The following is a 16,677-nucleotide window of genomic DNA, read 5'->3' as shown; positions in this document are numbered from 1 at the left end:
AGCTTGTAGAAAATACAAACTTGGTGAATGTCAAAAAGTATCATGAATGAATTTTACATCTTTTTGAAAATATAATGGATAATAATGGATAAAGTCTAGTACTTGTCAACAACTTCTTTGACTTCTTATTTATGCCGCCCTGGATCACAAACTGTAATGTAAATCCAACAAAAAGCTACGTTGTTTGTGTCCAGTGTAGCTTTTACATTATTTAATACACTTGTAAGCTCTCTTTTGGAAGTTATGAAACGCTGGGTTCTGCTTGTGCTAATCCAAACATCTTTATATCCTCATCAAAGACATACTTTCATGTTCACCAATTTAGCTCATATTTCGAAGTGCATTTCATCACTACTTCCCTTGTCGCAGTCGCAGCAGGGGAAGGATTGCGCCCTCTGCTGATGTTTTATATAACTACATTTAACAAGATTTCATTTCCAAGAAATCTATTTGAAGATTAGAGTCTAAAGTAGTTGTAAAAGCTCAAATATAGGACCCAAACAAACTTCTCCGGAATGAGAAACCTTGGATGACAATGCGACATCACACGTCCTCTTCTTAAACGTAATCCCCATAGGACGAAAGGCAATAAATGCTCGGGGAGCGTCCTTCCACCGCTGTCCTAGTTTCTATTCTGAAAAAGAGTTCAGTCGAGGTCCCTGGCTTGTCCCAACCTCCATCAAACTAAAACACCACTTTTAAGGCAAATACAAACTTTATACAAAGAGTTTGACTTGACACGGTGTTTCACTCAGGCTCGCAGTATCAGGTGCACTGTTCTGAGGCTGTGAAATTGGCCTTTTTTCATTGTCAGGCCTAAAAATTATTCCGTGACAGTGGCAGCTCATTGCTTGGAGTTTGGATTTAAAGGTGTAGCTTTGAAACTGAAGCATTGATTTGTTGTTGTTTTATATTTCATTTGGTCAGTCTTTTTCCATATTACCAGTCCAAAGCAGTTGTCATATTTCCAATGTTACTCCTGGAGATGAATTTTCAGAAATGATTGTCTTGACGGCTGCTCAGACACCATTGTTTTCCCAATCCAATATTGATATTTGGGCTGAGAGTAAAGCTGTTGACAACCGGTACCAGCTTGATAGCATGTGTAAATAAAAGCAACAGTGAGGCCTATAAACAGTTGCACGATAAACCAAGGCACTCAATTCTGCCAAAGGTTTGATTAAAAAAAAACCTGACGACATCAGAGAGATAGCACAAATCCTTTCTCTGTGATTATTTGTTTGTATCTGTGTGTCTGCAGAGCCTCCACTGTTGGTCTGCTTCAGATATGCAGCATAGCTTACTATTACTAGCCCTGACGAAGACTGCTTGTGGTCGAAACGTGTTGGCGTCCCTGTACCAAATAAAGGATTTTTAACTAATCATCAGAGTACCTTCTATTGCCCTCTTCCTGGGCTTTTGGAATGCTGTGTCTTCTATGTCGTCTCTAGACTGTGTAGTAGCCAAAAAAAATCGGTGTTGTTGGTACAAAATCCAATATCAATATCGGTAGTGAGAAAACCCTGTGTTGAATTTTCATTTAGCAATCTGAGCATGTTCCTACAAATGCTTAGCCTGGCACGAGCCAGACTGATCCTCCATGTTCAGAGATACATGGGGATACAGTCTGGAATTGTGTGATTTGAATCTCGCTGACTCCGGCAAAACCAGGCAGAGCCAATCATAGCGCGGGAGGCGGGAGTTAACAGTGCGTCATCTTCCGCGCTAGGATTTCCCATAAACACCTGCGCTCCTCCTGCAACCAAAACAGTGAAGATGGCGGCGGCCGCGACACAGCGATCTTTTACCAGTGCCCTTTCTTCTGTTTTAAATGAGCTGGACTTGCCGTTAAAGCCAAAGCAGAAGCTGCTCCGAGGGCTTTCACCGGAGCATTTACTCGACTGCACGTGTGGACTACAATCATGGCGGAGGACGTGAACGCAAAGCGTAAGTCGCTTTGTGTTTGATTGGTTCACTCTAGTTCAAGCTGCGATCGTTAGCCCCGCCTCCAGTCTCGATTTAGAAATTGCGTCCTATTACCACAATTCCAGACTGTCTTTATATGTATTTATGAATACATAAATGTAGTCAGTCTGGCTTTTGCCAGGCTAACAAATGCTCACATTCGTTAGCAAACAGCTCCCAGGCACCAGATTTAAATTGAACGTGACTTCCCAAAACATATGACATATGGATATGTTTTGTCCTTTACATGGCATTGATGTTATTACGTGGTTTCTTTATCATTACTATAATATAAGATGTTTTTTAGTCGCCATTGGATGTGTATCCAACCCACAAAGAGCTGAAAGTTAACTGTATTTAAGTTAGCATTTAGCTCAGAAGTCACTTTTAGACGCTAATTTGTATTAGCGTAAAATCTCAAAAGGTCTGTACATTCATTAATGATTTCTAACTGGGCTTTGACCTAAATGTGCAGCTGAAAACAGTTGGATCGTTCATAATGTGACATTTTTTGGCTAATGCTAACGGCAATAGGGAAAATATATTGAGGAGGCTAACAAACTCTGAGAAGGCTCCTGGACTAGCCAACTCGCTAACCGTCCGCATACATGACCGTCGAATTCTGCTTCTCCTTTTTATTTCTACGGTTGAATTGCACTCTGGTAAGTATTAGCTGTCGCCCTCTGCTGGTAGGAAAGATACAATATTTAGCACTGCTGTTAGCAACATGATGGTTTGACAAAATGTTAAAAAAAAGAAGAAGAAACAAAACCCATACCGTTCCCAATCTCTTTCTGGTAAAAATGAACTAAACTGCGATGGTGGCGAAGTTGGTAGAGCAGGACGTCTCGTGATCGGAAGGTCGGGGGTTGGAATCCCAGCTCCCGCAAACGCACACTGTTGTTGTTTCCTTGGGCTTGGTATATGAGAGCCCAAGTTAATTTTACATCACTTGAAAACCATGTAAGAAAACAAGCACTGTTTTCAATGTATACTTTAAAACCTTCGAAAGTGTTGTTGATTTAAAACCCATATATTCCGTGATCTAGATTACTCACTGTTGCTAATTCCCTGCAACCGGCACACTGTATGTATTTAGCAGATAATGAGGCTGCGTCGTTGGACCAATTGGATCTGACCTGGCCTCCGCTTTCCCTCTCGAGCTTTGTTTGTTAGAGATTATACTGCTGCGCATTCGCCGAGCGCAACGAACACCGACGGGCCCTCAAAGTGAAGAGATCTATACGGCAGACAGCTAGCAGCCTTAATTAATCACATACACACTTGATTAGCACTGCGGCTAACTGTGCACACGCCACACTTCCTCGTCCCCCCCCCCCCCTTTTCTTGCGTAAGTCCATTGTTTGCCGATACACTGCACTTGCTCTTTTAGCATATGAATGTTGGTGGAGAAGTGCTGAGTGCGGCAATCGAGCCGAGAAGGGTCAGCTGTCCCATTAGCCTACGAGATTTATGAATAGGCTTGTGCGCAATGTGGGGAGCGCTAAGAAAGGAAAGGAGGGCTATAGTGTGTGCAAATGCAGCTATCAGTTTTAAAAGCGGAGACGCAATGGATGAGCAGCATTAGAGGGATAATCAGAGGAGTGTGCACTACCTGGACCACCGGCGCGGAGCACTCCAATTCACTTATGGACTATTTTAAAACATCACAGCGGGGAATTGCGCCATTGTTGATATCAATATGTAAAGAACCAAAGCTTTATTTAATTGGTTGGAGATGATGGGTGGTTTGAAAGGATGTAGCAAATATGGTAATAATGGAATAAAACAATTCTATTGTTACTACGTCGTAGTCCTGGACAATTTGCTCCATTTAGTGCAAGGGAAGTTTGACTGTTGAAAAATGTGCCTTAATTACTTGGAGATGTTATTCCTATCTCTTTGTATTATGGTGTCTGCATGGCGTTATGCTTAAGGGATTTTTAATTAGACTAGTAGTAGACTAAAAAATCACCTCACTCTCTGAAGTCTATTCCAGTGGCCCTCACTCTTGATACTTGGGCTTCTTCAGGTTGTTCTGGGCATCTGCAATTTTAAATTTTAATTAGGTATTTACTTTTTTCTTCTCGTTTAGACAGTTTACACCCAGTTTAAACATGATTTAGTCTATTCCAGTTTAGTCCCCATGTGATCTTGATCTAAGTCTGGTGGTGTGGAAGATCAAATTCTTTAGGAGGTGGTTCTTTGTTTGAGAACCAGTGCTATATTCCTCTACAAATGAGGGGAGATCAAAGCAGGTCTCAGGAATTCATTCATTAGTTTATGAAGATATTTTGCAGAAAAACAGACATTCACAACAGCATGGAATCCATCCATCCATTTTCATCCACTTGTCCGTTGCCGGGTTGTGGGGGCAACCGTTGGAGCTGCCCAAATCACATTGCACCAGCCGCTTATGGCTCCTCCTGCAGGTGGTGGGTCCACGGGAGGACGGCCTCATGATTAACCGGGCCTGTTGGTCTCGCATAAGGGGCTTCTGAACCGCTCTTCGTCTGACCCGTCACCTAGGACCTGTGTGCCATGGGAGACCCTACCAGGGGCACGAAGCCCCCGACAACAGAGCTCCAGGATCATTTGGGCACTCAAACCCCTCCACCACGTTAAGGTAGCGGTTCCAGGAGGGGAGCATGGAATCCCTTGTATTAAATATCTGCTGTAGTTGCAGATTAGACGCTCACAACCATCAGGCTGTATTGTAAATGTTTACATGTTATGGCCAGTAAAAATGATAAAATGTGAATATTTGCGTGGTATTAGTTAAAGCAGACACTGTTTAATCATTCCTGTGATTTTGATGAAGATCAGACCACATTTAGTGACCAATTTAGGCAGAAATGTGAGAAGCGTTCACATACATTTTCCTCCCACTGTACTTAACCCACACAAAAAGCCTGAACCGTCTTTCAAATTGTAATTTAAACAAAATGTATAAATATGAATAAACTTTTCGACACGATTCGAACTCATCCCCTTAATCACCGCGTTGTATAATATTTTTCCTGTGTGTTCTCAAAATGGACAACTTCAAAACCGCGTGCACCCTCTCCCGCCCCTCCTCCGGTCCAATTATTCATGAAGGTCTTGGGCAGAAAAAGAACGCACAGAGGGAGTTTGCAACTTATTATGGTGACCTGATTAAAGCTAAGCAGAGAGCCGTGCACTGTCCACACTCGGCAGAAGCAAAGGACTGACGCAGAGCACAACTGGGTTTGATAAGAAGCCCACTTTCACCACAATGGCGCATGAATCATTTTTAGTAAATAACCTCATCTCCTCTCCATTGTGGCCGCTGTTGCTGAACCGATCGATTGTTGCCAACTACTTCAGGCTTGTAAAGATGGTGGTTATTAGGCCGGTTACTGCAACAACACAAGCGAACACATCAAAACTGTATTCATGAGCATGTTTTGTAACCTCAAGAAAATCCAAAACTTTACAAAGTGAGAGGATCCGCTCGGAACAGACGAACGTTAGCGGACGTATTCAAATGATGTGACACGGTTTTAAAATAATTGGAGATGCTCGCTAATAAGGCATTCATTTGCATGTCATTAAGAGGCAGCAGTGCGTCTCTGTAATTCTGAAATAACACAGGCCCGTGCTGACTGCTAATGCTTTGAGGATTAACACCATTCATTCCTTTGGATAACCAGTAGGGAATGGAAAACTCAATACACACTCTTAACAGTCAAACAGCCCGAGGCGTTTCATTTAAGATAGATCTACAAACTATAAATTTGCCTCGGGACGGGTGGTGAGTAGTTATGTAACTCAGTCTTTAGAAATATTTTTGCAATCATTCTTAAACGTTGGTACAGTATGAGGAATGTCAATAGTTTCAAAAGAGAACAGAGATGTCTTTTCACTCCAGAAAAAGTTGCAAATCAACATAATATAATAATGATGGATGCAGTACCCAATGCTTGGTGCCTCCCATCACCCTTAATTTGACTGGTCTGCACCCTCGGGTCACAGCATGAAGGTCTTAGGTTTGATTGATTGGACGAGTGGTGGCCTTTCGATGTGGAGGTTGCATGTTTTTCACGTGTCTGGGTGGTTTATATCCAGGTGTATAAACAGAAAAGCCTAATCCTGCAGCTGGATACTCCTAACAATGAACACAGCCCAAGATCTGAAGATATGCCCTGGTTGCTGCACTTGCTGTCCATTGATCCTGACAGCTGACAGAATGGCCCATTGGTATAACAGATGTTTTGGTGAATGGTCAGTAAACAGCTGATATGTCCTGCCGTGAAGAGCTGTCTGTTTAAATCAAACATATTTTACAGCGCAGATCTTTTTGACCACCAGAGCATCGGACAAGACGACGCAGCGATCACCTTTATTGAGTGACTAGTGATTGCAGTTGACAATTTTCCATGAGGGGCAAGAAAATAGACCTTCGAGATTCTGGGCCTGATCTTGCATTTCTGATCGCAGACTAGACTTTTGCACAGACGAGGGGCGCTCTGTCAGATCAGGGCTGGACCGGGGCTGGACTCCCATGGCGATGTTTTGTACTGCAGTAGTTCCTCCCCAAGCTCCAGTACCAGACTGGAATATTTTTTCGGTTACTGTTGGAGGGCAGTGGGGGTCGCATGTGCTGGTGTTTTGATCATGTTTCTGCAGCCTGGAGATTGCCCCGTGCTCTTTAAAGCAGTACTAAGTTACTTGTTTACCTTAATAAATCCTTTCCGTAGTCCCTCTGGGGGCAATACAAGTGTTAATGGGATGATTGGGCGGTCTTTCATCTCCCCCTGGTGTCTCTGGCCAGAAAACCACCATTGCAACTTTGCTGCCTCCGGGTCGGAGTCACCAATACACACAAATAGAATCACGAAGAAGAAGCTAACATGCTAATGGGCAAAGCTAACTGTGGGCTAGCGCCACTTAAACAGTATTTACAGCCAAGTTTGAGTGAAAAAAATATCTCCATTGTGTAATTGGATGTACAATATCCCTCTCTCCCTTTGTCTTTTCTGTCAGTGTAGTATTTACTCTCACGGACAATTAATGAGTAAAAAAGCGCAACATGCTACGACAGTGGCACTTATGGTCTCTAGGGGCATGAGTTACTTCATACTGCTTTAAAAGGGACCATCGATATACTGTATATTCGGTAGCTGAACAGTAGAAGAAATAGTTTGTGAGCGCTTAATAAAATACATCAGGTTGTGTACAGAGGAGAGCGAAGAGCATTGTCTGAAACACACCATGACCCCTTTTTTCTGAGTGACGCCCTCAGGCGGCCGGCAAAGGGCGTTGTTGTTTTTTTCCGCAAGATTCCAACTTTGTCTTGAGCAAAGCTGTTGTTGCGCCAGGCGTAAGGGGCCTTCCAAGTCAATAAATACAATGATATCAGCCTGTTTAAAAAAAAAAGTTATGTTATTACATGTTTTTGTAAAGTTAGAGCAGTGGCAATAGGACTTTCCTCGTTAAATAAAGGTTAAATAATAAATTAAAAAGTGGCACCGATGGCAGATCCAATCATATCACAGTTTGATTGTTTGCTAATTACTTTTCGAAACGAATTCCCCTTTTACTCCAGACGAGACACAGGCTGACGTCTGTCATCACACTCATCACACTCCAATGTACTCTTTCCATAATCAAAGGTGCGCTCTCATCATTCTGCCTGATTAGACCAATCAGAGCAGAGCACACCTGTCGGTCGCAGCCTCGGGATGTTCACCACAATACGCAGTTCTCTCTCAAGTCCTTCATCTTTTTCTCTTTTCCCCAGGTCCTCGAATCACAAGGGGTTTCATACTCAGCAATGCCTCTTAACATAATGATCGCTACATACCGGTGATACCCTTTGTCCTTGTTGGATATTGATGATTGTAATGGTAAGCCTGGTTTAAGACACCAAGGCATACGGTTTGTATCAATTGTACCTTTTATTGACAGTTCAAGCTCCATTTTCACATCAATACAGTCAGAAGCATATTCTCCCTACGAGGTTTGAAGTGCGTGCATTATTAGATTACATGCATGTCCAGGAATCGATCGAAGGTAAAAGGCGCCAGAAAGTAGGCTTGATGTGATAGATTCTTCTATTCTTGTTGTTTATTTTGATTTTTTTTTTCTCTCTTTGTTCTAACTTAGTAGGAATTTGCAGAAAAACAATGTGAAAACACCTCCCAAATGCTCTAATCTGCTTTAAACACTGAACAAAGAGACATTAATACTTGACTAGTGAGAGTGGAGTAGTAAGACTGCGAAGCAAACAACTCATCTTCAGATTTTGGGAGAACGTTTCTGGTTCTTTTACAAAGCACTTACTTTTGTTGTTGTTGTAACTTTACGAGGAAAGGGAAATAACCCAGCGACACTTTTATTTTGTGTCTGTATTTTTTTTTCTTGTCTTTTTCCCGCGGTATCTTTTGTGCGAGAGGTTGTGTGGCGGGGGCTCTCCTGAATGTTTTATATCAACTGGTGTGCGCCGTCTTCACAGTGCGCCGCTTCTCCCTCCAACACAAATAAAAGGAGCTTAATAAAGACGAGGATGAATAAAAGATCACAGGAGATTCTTTGACTACTCTCTGTTCGAAATGTTCTGACGCGAGGACAAATAAGATTAAAGCCTCGAGGACAGTTTCGAGACGTCTTCAGTCAGTCCTTGGAACAGTTGCACACCCTTAAAATTATTTGCTGCTTAAAACATGGGTATTAAGTGGCAGTAGTTCCCCATGGCGGTCTTTAAAAAGGGAAACAAACGAGCTATCCATAAGTTCTCCACCAATGCATGGCCTGTTTTAAACTTAAGTGCTAATTCAGACTCTCCAGAATAATTTTGGAAATGCTGTACCCATCCTCCTAACCCCAAAAACCTCCTCCACCTCCAGCGTCAGCAGCCCAGTGTGTGTGTGTGTGTGTGTGTGTGTGTGTGTGTGTGTGTGCTCCCAGGGCGATCGACGAGCCTTAACTTTATTCATTTATTCATGCCTTGTTTTTGACTATAAACACCCAGGAATTAGATATGGGTCACTCTTAAAAATAGATGCAAACAGACAGCAGAACAGGAGAACAGAAGGGAAGAGGATGTTCAGCTGATAGATTAAACAAGACAACTCTTTATATAAGGTAAAAACTGATTGTTTGTGTAGCCAAAAGAATATCAAACAAAGGAAGTGACGATCGCTTATTTCGAAGCTCGGAAAGCCAGTAAGTTTCAATCCTTCCTTCTGACTTGTGCATATTACAGCCCACCATTTCAACGGAGAAAGAGTGCTTTAGCGATGGGGCCAAGCAAACACACAAATGAGAACATTATTGTTTATATGGAGAAATTATGATTCTGATTGTGTGAGCAACACACGGCACCACAATCAATAAAGTATTTATCTATCACAGGCCAATTACAAACTAATTTGTCTCAGCATCACATGGCAGTAGCCGTCCACTGTGATCGGGGCAGATACAGACGCGTGCCAAGGAAAATGTGCACAGGAATTCCTTTGAGCTGAATAAGTTGTAACCCCTAATCAGTCTGTTCCTTTCCTTTTCTATTGATGAGGTGTATCATCTGCTGTTGTGTCTGCAATAAGGCACATTTCTGCCACTATTGTGCATGATAGACAATCAAGTGTTTTGTATTCTATTCTATTCGATTCTATTCTATTCTATTCTATTCTATTATATCCGATTTACAAACAAGAGGATGTTTGTCTCTCATTTAAATTGATGTCCTAAATGGAGTCAGTTCTAACTCAATCATATACAGTTAAGGATAAGGAAACTGTAATGTCCCCACTGCAGTTTTTTTCCTCTGCATTTCAGCCCTGCCTTAATGTCATGGGGCAGTGGGCGACCACAGTGCAGCACCAGAGGACACGACTGCAGATCTTATGCTATTTACACAGAACTAGGGCTGGGTACTGTAAAAAATAATAATTTCCACATTTACACCCCCAAATTTTCCATATTTTTATGCATGTTTTTTCCTAGATTTTCTCCAGATTTAAAATGTTCCCCTCCAATTGTCCCTTTTTTTTCAAAATAATACCCACATTTTTTTTTTTTAATTTTTCTTTCACTTTTTTTCTTTGAAATTTCGATGACCAACAGCATAAAAACCTACTTTTATTTTTCGATACCGGTAGTACATAAGCCCCTTTTTTTTAATATACCAGACTCATATCGCGTAGCGGTACCCAGCCCTATGCAGAACTGCAATGTTGTAATGTTGCAATGTGCAAAGTTTTAGGTTGAATGAGGAAACCCATCGCATTCAGACAAGACCCACCCAGAGAAAAAACTGCACACAGCAACACCCCACATGGAACATTTGTGCTGTGAGTTCAGAGTCATAACCCTTCAACCATCGTACAGGAATCCTATAAGGCGTCACACTGAATCAGACAAGCTCATTGACCTCAAAAACAAGTACAAGGTGATTCTTTCATTTTGCATTGAAACATTGGATCTGTAACTCATTATGAACCACCGTATGTTTACTCCTCCTTTAATGTCAGATGCCTTTCCTGATGCAAGTGTGTCCTTCACTCCAACGTGCTGAGTTCAGAAACCAAAGTTGCTCTTAATTTTGACTTTTGGAATACACTTTTTAAAGCGACGTCACTCTTTAAATATGGGTTTCTTGCTAATGCAAACTGGAAGGTCGTTTAGCGGCGGTTCAAGCTTAGTTGCCCTCACAATTATGGCTTCTCTGGTGATTGCGTAATTACATGCTATGATCCAATTAGGCAGAAGGTTCTAATTAATATGAAGAGTTATGGATGTGAGAAAAAGGCTTGTGGTGAAGCACTGTTCTTCATGATCTAAAACGTCATGTATGTAGATATAGGCAGCCTTTCCACTGTCCCCCTGTGACACCCTCATTATTGGACGTCGACTTTCAGCCGAATCTATTCTGCTTTTTAACATCAAACCGTAGATTCGTTAATGTGAATCTTTTCAGTGTCATCTTCTGATTAGATATTGCGGCGCATAAGAAAGGATGGGCTTAAGGAGGTTGGCTGGCCTCATGCTGAACTTGGCTCAAATGCCTTTAGCTCAAAATTATGTTCTATTCGCTGACAATTTGCCGCTTGTTATCCCACTTTCTCTATCCCCCTGTCGAATGTCGCGGTCAGCCCCGAGTGTAGATACTGTACATGGACAGAAATGCGTTTCAGATTGAAAGTTTTGAGATGTATTTCTGTAACGAGGTGTACAAATTAATTCTTGAATGTGCCATCTTATATTTTGGCAGCGTGTGACAGGCCTGGCATCACAGCCGGTGTAAAGAGCTGTCGCCAAAACTGAGGTGCACGGTGGCTATTCCAACCGCTAATGGCTTCCCCACATAGGCACATGTCAGACTATTTTGGAGAAGCCACAGCAACGGTTAGAGAAGATTATTAAGAAAAAATAGGAACTTTGCTGGTAAAACCTCACATGTAAAGCATCAATAATACTACTTCATTTCAAAGAGCCATTCAAGAGGCTCTTTTTAATATAAAATGATGATAATTCCAGCCAGATAACTCATAATATATAAGACGCAATGGATAAAAGGGACACTTTTTGTATTTAAATCATCTAAAATTAAAATGGGTCTGATATTTAGGCTTTGGAAAACGTCCATCCATCCATCCATCCATCCATCCATCCTTTCGATCCACCCAGACCTCCTCCAGCTGTTCTGGGGGGACCCCGAGGTGACACCAGGCCAGCTCGGAGACATAGTCCCACCAGCGTGTCCTGGGCCTTCCATGAGGCCTTGTCCCAATGCCGGAACACCTCCTCCCGAGGGAGGCGACGAAGAGGCATCCGGAACAGATGCCCTAGCCACCTCAGCTGGCTCCTTTTGACGTGAAGGAGCAGCGACTGTACTTTGAGCTCCTCCCGGGTAACTGAGCTCCTCACCCGACTTCGAATGGTGTGCCAGGCCACCCTGAAGGAAACTCATTTTGGCCGCTTGTATCTACGATCTTGTCCTTTCGGTCATTAAAATCTCATGACCATAGGTGAGGGTGGGAACGTAGATCGATCGGCTTTGGAAAACGTCTTTGTGAATAAAATGTTGTGCCACAACGAATAAAAAGAGGCTGCATTTGTCTGACAAATGAAGCCTAGCCATTAATTCAACCTGGGAGACTAATTTCAGCATCGCCTACCTCCAGCCAATGATCGCTTCCGAGAGGGCCACACCTCCACCTCAGCCATCAGTGTAAGAGCTGCACTTCCGTAGCAGCCAATCATTGCCCTCGGTCTCGCTTTTAAGCCCCAGCAATCATGGTTCATTTGCTTCCCAGCTGTGCTGCAACCCACCTCCTTCCCGTCTCCACCTCTCCTGCCCATGGCTTCTCTCTGCTGCATCCTTCATGGGTGTCCTATACCATGACCAGTGTCCAGGCTCCGGGTAAGACATCCCTAGCTCCAAGCTGTTCATCCATACTGACTTTCGTACATACAGTACATCGATGTCTACCGCCGGGGTCTGATTGCCAAAACTAATATACATGTCAATAAATCTTCCTCATCTCTGCTTTTGTCTGTTTGAGACTATCCAGGTTGAAATATTTTTTTGTGCATTTCACGTGTTCATTCGGGGGAGTTCTGGGTAAAATTGACTGAAACAAAGATCTGGCTCTTTTCACAATTGAGATCCGATTCGAACCGTTCACCTTAAAGAGCCGTTCAAAAGAGCCAGTCGGTCATGAACGTCACAATGCATTTAGTGTCGTATTAGTCAAAAACCCTTATCAAGAAATTTATTAGGAAAAAAATCAAGACAAAATATAAATTCTTCTCAAATTGATAGAGAAAGACAAATGTGAGAGAATATGTATATAAGATTTATCAAAAATCAAAGGTAACTGAGTCACGTCCTGCTGTCACCTGTAGAAGTGAAGAATGGTGGTCTGTGTTGTGCATGAGCTTGTACCTGTCAGCTCCTGAAGGCACCTGTACATGTACATTTCAGAGCATATCCCCCCTGTGTTGCCTCAGATCAGAGCTATTTAAGTCCTGTCTCCACCTGGACACTTCTCTGTGCGCACACTTAATTATAGTTTAAGTCTTCCACCGAAGCATTACGCACTAAATACCCAAGAGCTGCCGCTTTGTTGCACTTCAATTAGTTGTACGTGTGCCTCTGAGGAAGAGGAGTGGCACAGCTCTCGAATTTAGATACGTCCAGATACTCTGGGAATAGAGGCAAATTTAATGTTTCATTAAATCTGCAAATTCTATATACTCTATTACCGCTTGGTAATATTGGAGCTTGCAGAGGCCCATAGCTGGCAGTCTTTCGAAGATAGCTTTGAGCCTTTACCAAAAAGCTAGATGTGCTTCGAGCCATCACTGAAGGAATGTGCTACTGATTGCCATTCTGGGGATGTATGGCAAAGCATTAATGCTCTATGCATACATAAGTTTACCTTATACCTTGCAATTACAGTATGTTTCAATAAAGTAGCATTTAAAGCAGTACTAAGTAACGTGTTTACCTTAATTAATCCTTTCTGTAGTCCCTCTGGGGGTAATACAAGTGTTAATGGGATGATTGGAGGGTCTTTCATCTCCCCCGGTGTCTCTGGCCAGAAAACCATATTTGCAACTTCACTGCCACCAGACCGGAGCAAGCAATACACACTAATGGAATCATGAAGAAGAAGCTAACATGCTAACGGGCAAAGGTAACTGCGGGCTAGCGTCACTTTAAACAGTATTTACTGCCAAGTTTGAGTGAAAAAAAATATTTCCATTGTATAATTGGATGTACAATATCCCTCTCTCCCTTCGCCTTTCCTGTCAGCGTAGTATTTACTCTCCAAGACAATTAGTAAGTAAAAAAATCGTAACTTGCTACGACACCTGCAGTTGCGCTTATGGCCTCTAGGGGCAAGAGTTACTTAGTACTGCTTTAACCATAAAGCTCACATTAGACGACAAATGAACAAACCAGCTGATTTTTGCAGTCAGGTGCGAAGGTCAGGAAGTTTGTTTTGATCCGAGTCCCCCCACATGAACATAATGTCATACTTTGTTTGCTGACATTATGTACATACAATAACCATCTTTGTGATTCATAAAAGACAATATATCCAGATATTGTTGTCTATCTTGTTGTCTGGCGATCATTGCAATCATGGCATACCCACACACCCAATTCCTCCCAACAGCATCCTTTTTTAAACAACAAAATACTGTTTTCCTTCTCGCTCTGTCTCTGAAAGCGTCCTTAACACTAATCAGCGACAAATTGTGATAGAGTGGGCTGTCATAGCCCGTCAGAGCAGTGAGTGGCACGCAGTGTCACATCTGGCTCGGATGGCCTCCTCTCTGATAGCGACCCACATCTGTTTGCCTTACACTGAAATTAATCAATAAATCACTTTTATTGGGCTGTAAATATGTGTGAGTGCGGCGCAGCGTGGAGTGTGTCAGCTCCGGACGACGTGATCTGCAGGACAATATCACTCACTTTGTAACGTCTCGTGTTCACTGACAACGAAATGGGACGGCTCCAGTTACAGTAATGGTCGACCCAACAGCATCGGACAGCAGCAGCGCATTCGGATTATGGATGAGCGTAACTAGAAAAGTTTGACTCTGTCGGCCAAGCCAGTCGTACAGCAGGGGGTATTGGTAGATCTAAAGGCGAGTTCCACTTTCTACAAATATCAGTGTTGGACTTCAAATACAGACTAAAAAGGCGGGATCTGAAGAACTAAAAGCAATTGACCCAGTATTTAAAGTTTGGGGTTGAAGTATTTGATCGTAGTGCAGTTCACATGCTCTGCCAGTGCCTTGATGGGGGAAGGAAATTTGTGTGTATTGCGCTTTACACTATGTGATCGGAAAGTGCTTCACAAGAGACCTTTTTGTTGACTCAATATGTAATGGTGAAAAGCTGCTACTGTAGCCATTGCTGCCCCGGGCTGACAGAAGAGCGACTGCCAATCTGCACCTTTGGGATTCTCTAACCACCAACTCGTTTCTGCATAGGTAAGGTTTGAGACATTTCTTGCCTAAAGACACAAAGTCAGTCTATGGAAGTGGTTCTCAACTGGTGGGTCGTGGCCAAAAATGGGTCACGGGCCTAAAATAACCCTTGAAGTGCATAGACCCTTTCATTGTTTGTAAACATTGGTCGTGGTGGGTTGGGCTTAGGCGTAACAGGCAACTGGAATGGGCGAGGAAAGCACTTCTCTTTGGTCCTTGGGGGCTGACAATGCTGCGATACCACCCCCTAGTGGCAACAGGCGACTCTAGAAGGTTTGCTATAACATGGAAACCAATGGGGACCTCACACGTGTCAAAAACAACTTAAAAGCCTGGCTCCAAAGACTTTTATTGTTTTTAAAAATACACTTTCCTCCCGTGAATATCTTGCAGGTTTTATGTTATATGCATTTTTAAAGTTGGAGCTTTGGGCTTGACAGGCCCTGGAGCAATGTGGAAGCTTGTTGCTGCTCCGCCCGCTTCATTTTTGACATAGGGCCTCATAGTTATCCAGAGTGTTGTTGATTTCTGGCGATATATATATATATTTTCAATTCATGCTGTTGTTATATTTGAAGAGTTTAGTGGTGCTAGGCTAGTGCATGTTTATAATAACTAGTAGCCTGCAATAAAAACAGTCTGACCCAAGCACAGTGCCCCTGAGGCAAATCACTTAAATCACCAGACTACTGAAATCAATGTCTGGAAATATAACCATTGTGCATTTAAAATAACTTATATTTGAGCAGCATCAGCTTCCTGGCTGTAAGCTACTCAGCGAAGTGATCTTCTTGGTTACATGTGGAATTCACAAAGGAGCCTTTTACAAATCAGATATGGCAAAATTTGGAGGACTACCCCATGACGAGGTTTTAAATGCAAGCTACTAGTTACCATAGACATGCGCTAGCCTAGCACTAGCCTAGCACCACTAAACTCTTCAAATATAAGGACTGCACGAATCAAGAAAAAATCCCCAGAAATCAACAACACTCTGGATAAGTAGGAAATGAGGCCCTATATCAAAAATTCTGAAACATCCCTTTAATTTTCCTTCCGCTTCTTCCTTCCTTCTTCCAGCTGAAGATGAAGGCAGGAAAACGGCCTAGATAGTTCTCAATAGACTACCTTATGATCAATGCTTCAATCCAAAAGAAACATTGTATTTTGATAACCAATATATTGAACATGTATGTAGGCTACAGAAGCACCTCACAGTTCCTACCAATTCAATTTTATACAAAGCTTTTATGGTTATCATTTTATACTAAGTCCTGTCCTATATTTTTTTCTCGTCTCATCCCGGCCATTGTTGTGTTTTGTGCTGTGATACCTCAGAATGTTTGAGTATATATGATGGATTTATGGCGTTAAGAAGAACCGCGTGTCCAAGAAAGATTTCCCCTGTGACGGACAATAAAGTGAACCATACCTTACTGGTTTGGAAGTAATCTACCACCTCTGCACCCTGTGAAAAGAAGTACTATGCTTTGCAGGCGCTTGGGACGAACACATCTTTCACAAAGCCAACTGCCTCTTTAATTCTAATCCCGTTCTGAAGTGGTTTCAAAGCTACGTGTTGTGTTTGGGGTAAACCGGAGAAGTCAGTCCAGGAGAAGTGTATCCAAGGTCCGGAGCAGCGGCGTGTACGGGATTAGCTAAACGCAGCCTTCGGCGCTCGTCTCCGGCTCTTATCACGGCTGCAAGGCGTCGCTCAACCGCTGTCTTCGGAAT

The sequence above is a fragment of the Gobius niger genome, assembly GCF_951799975.1.
Source record: "Gobius niger genome assembly, chromosome: 11".
In the NCBI taxonomy this organism is placed as follows: Eukaryota; Metazoa; Chordata; class Actinopteri; order Gobiiformes; family Gobiidae; genus Gobius; species Gobius niger.
Note: the sequence above shows the minus strand (reverse complement) of the source record.